Raw genomic sequence first — 3,902 nt, 5'->3', positions numbered from 1 at the left:
CTCTATGAGGTGGATTGATTAAGTGACTGGGGTAATCGGGATGGGTGTGTCAGAGGCAATGAGATTGGCACAGGATAGAGCATGGTTTAGGGCTGTTGTACATAGGGTCGCTATGAGTCGCAAACAACTCGACGGCACATAACAACAACAACAACAACAACAACAACAGTGCCTCCTGGCTATATGCCCAAAGTATGTGAGACTGAGTTTGAAAATCTTTGCCTTTATGGAGCAGCTTGGTTTTTCACCCTCTCTAGGACAGATCTGTTAGTTTTCTTGGCAGTCCACTGTATGTCCAATACTCTTCTCTAGCACCACAACTCAAAGGCATCAATTTTCCTCTGCTGCCAGGCCCCTGGGGAGAACCAGTAGACCACTGGTGAGAGCCACTTGGCAGGAGAGAGCCACTTGGCCACTGGGGAGAGCAGCCAGATCTCCATGGAGAGCTGCCGGCCCTGAGGGAGAGCCTCCAGGCCCCCAAGGAGTGCTGCCTGACCCCTGGGAAGAGCTACCTGGTGTGTATGAGGATCTTTATCTAAGTCACTTTTCTCCATCTCCTCCTCCAGTACACCTATAAGTAACACACCAAAGCCCTTTTCTTTGTAACTTACAAGTTTGCTCCCTTTCCTATAGGCAAGCTGAACACTGAGTCTTGTTCCATAACCTGAACCCTGAGCCTGGTTCCAGAGACAAAAGGGAAATATAACTGCCAGCTAAGGAAGCAAAGGTGGGTGGAGCCTCAAAGTTCAGCCAGCCACTCCCACTTGACTCACCCACACAAAACCTTGCAGTCAGAGGACAGAAAACATCATGAAAATATATTTTAACTGAACAAGAAAGCATGCATGTAGCTTCAAATCAAGACTATAAGTGAAGTGTTAAAGTGGGTTTCCCTTCCGGTTCTTCTCAATGCCCCTGTTTAGCATGAAGCAGCCAGAGAGTCTATGCCCTTATTTACAAATGGGAAACCCACAAATAAAAATAGACAATCTTTTTGTAAAAAAAAAAAGAAAAATCACCATTGGACTATGCCCACCATTATGCTGCCTTTTCCGGTCCCCACCAGATCTTTATCTTTTCCTTTACTGACTCCCTCCACCCACTAAATTGTGCAACCCTGTGATTTCATTTCAAACAAACTCACCCTCCTGCTCCCATCTCTTACCCTCTTGGATCCTGATATTTTTTTTTTTAACAATAGATAAATTTAAAAAAAAATTATAAAAATGAACAAACAAAATTCTTCTTCCATCATCCTTAGTCATTGTCCAGCTCTCATGCATCGCAAGTAATTGTGAAGACTATGGCCTGGATCAGATGCACCTTTGTTTCTAGACTAACATCCTTGCTCTTCAGCACTTTGGAAAGGTCCCCAATAGCAGATTTTTCTAATGCAATTAATCTTTTGATTTCCTGACTGCTGATGCCAAGAGTGTTGATTGTGGAACACTCTTGTTGATTGAGCAAGCTAAAATTGTTAACAATCTCAATCTCTATCTACATGATGCTGCCAATATATGTATTTATGTTGCAAAGTAATGAGTTAACAGAATTAGGGAACTGTTCAATAATTCTGGCAAACTTAGCATGAAAAAAGATATGAAGATGACTCAGAATTAGTTTTTCTTTTATAAAACCACAAAATGTGGTTCAACTACTGAAGGCTTCTAATCTGAAAGTAGAAAGTTTTTAAGTGTTGTTGAGTATAACTCATAGCAACCCTATGAACAAGAGATCTGAACTCTGTCCTATCTTGTGCCATCCTCACAGAGACTTTTGATTCACTCAAGCCCATTTCTGCAGTCACTGTGCCAATTTATCTTGTTGAGGGTCTTCCTCTTATTTGCCATCCCTCCACCATTCCAAACATGATTTCCGTCTCCAAGGAATAACCTCTACTAGCAAGGCATAGTACAAATTAGTATTGTACTTTCTTGGAGAGAGTGAAAACAAGTTTCTCCTTGGAGGCTAGGATTTTGAAGCTCCATCTCACAAACTTTGGGGATGTGGACATCTTGCTTGGAAGGGTGGAGGGACAATGCAGGAAAGGAAGTCTCCCAGTGAGATGGATTGATACAGTAACTGGGACAATGGGGGGTTGGTATGTTGGGGTCAGTGAGACTGGCTCAGGCCAGGGCAGGCTTCAAAGCTATTGTGCATAGGGTTGCTAGGAGTCATAGGCAACTTGATGGCATCTAATAGCAACAACAACTTTTAGGTAAGAAGAACCAAGTTAAGCAATGTTTGCCTTTCATGTATATCTTAAGTGTCTTCTCTTTCCTGTGCGAAAGGCTTGATCTGGAAGTTAATAATGATGATGCCAAGCCCTTACATGGCACTCATGTTTCAGGTACCTTGGACAGGTTGTCAGGAGACACCAGCACATGGAAAAGGACATCACACTTGAAAAAGTATAGAGTCTATGAAAGAGGAAGATCCTCCTTGAGATGGACTGCAACAATGGATCTGAGCACGGCAGGGATGGTGCAAGATAAGACAAGTTTCTGATTTGCTGTTGATAGGGTCCCTCTGAGTTGAGTTGACTCAACGACACCTAAAACCAACAACAACAGGTGCGTGGCCCCATTTGAAGTGCTTTATGCATTCTTTGAATCCTCTTACAACGCTAAGGAACTTGTTATTCCACTATACACAAATAGTACATCTCCTATTGTTGTTTTGTGTCATTGAGTCAGAGCTACTTAGAGCTGACTGTCTAGCAGGTTTTCAGCAGCAATAAGTTACATAGGAGGAGACTGTCATCCTTCTTCTGTGACACAGCTGGTGGATTAGAACCACACACCTTTAGGATGGCAACACAGCTTCTTATCACTAGGCCATAATGATGATGACAAGCACTTATAACTGACTATAAGCTAGGGACCATTCCAAATGCTTTCGATATTGTTTTAATCTTCTTACAGCTATTAATCCTTCCTGCTTTACAGATATGACAATGAAGGACTCAGTGGGCTTAAAAATATATGGTCATTACAGTGACTTAACTATCACCAATCATTTAATTCCTTTTCCCTCAATAACTCATTTTTTCTCCACATCTGAACTTCTTTTACAGGTAGAGCTATAAATTTGTTATTCAAAATGTCAGGATCATTACCACAAAGATTGAGAACAGAACACTCTGATTAATATAATTATGATCTAAATCAAACCATTAGAATAGAAACTGTTTGGATTTGTGGACAATCTCAAAAGACGATGACTCCAGACCTCTTTGCTCTTGCCAGCTGTCTGCCTGCAGCTACCAAAAATATAAATAAGCATCTACGGATGTTACCTGTTTTTCTGTAAGAATATCAATGAGTTAATGATGAAAACAAAGCCATATCATGAGAAACAACATGAAACTTTCGGTTTTGAGGATGCAAAATAATCAAATATCAATAATTCTATATGGCTACCAGGTTCTGTCACATTTTAGTGCAGTATGACTGTAGAATTTAATTTTTAAGTTAATGGTGAATAAAAGGTAAGAAGAGTTATTGGAATTTATCCAAGAAGCTGAGGAGTATATGAATATAAATACTGTTAAACTCAAATTCACCACAACTTCTGCAGTGCCATTTATGTGGAATTGACTCATAGTTGACCATCCATTGGGTTTCTGCGGCTGTAAATGGCACTGGAGGAGATTATGCGTCTTTTTCCTGCAAAGTCACCGGTGGATTCGAACTCTGGAGAGGCACCGCTTTTGGGTGAGCAGCACAACCCCCCAGGGGGCCACAGAACCACCACAGCCCTCTGAAGAGCTATACACATGGTTAAAAGAAACAAACAAACAAACAAAACAACCAACACCAAAAAACCCAATCCAAAACCCAACCAACCAACCAACCAGGTGCTGACAAATTGATTCCAACTCATGTATTTCAGATTAGAAC

The sequence above is a fragment of the Elephantulus edwardii genome, unplaced genomic scaffold (genome assembly GCF_000299155.1).
Source record: "Elephantulus edwardii isolate Elephantulus edwardi_28Jun2011 unplaced genomic scaffold, EleEdw1.0 scaffold00039, whole genome shotgun sequence".
Taxonomy (NCBI): domain Eukaryota; kingdom Metazoa; phylum Chordata; class Mammalia; order Macroscelidea; family Macroscelididae; genus Elephantulus; species Elephantulus edwardii.
Note: the sequence above shows the minus strand (reverse complement) of the source record.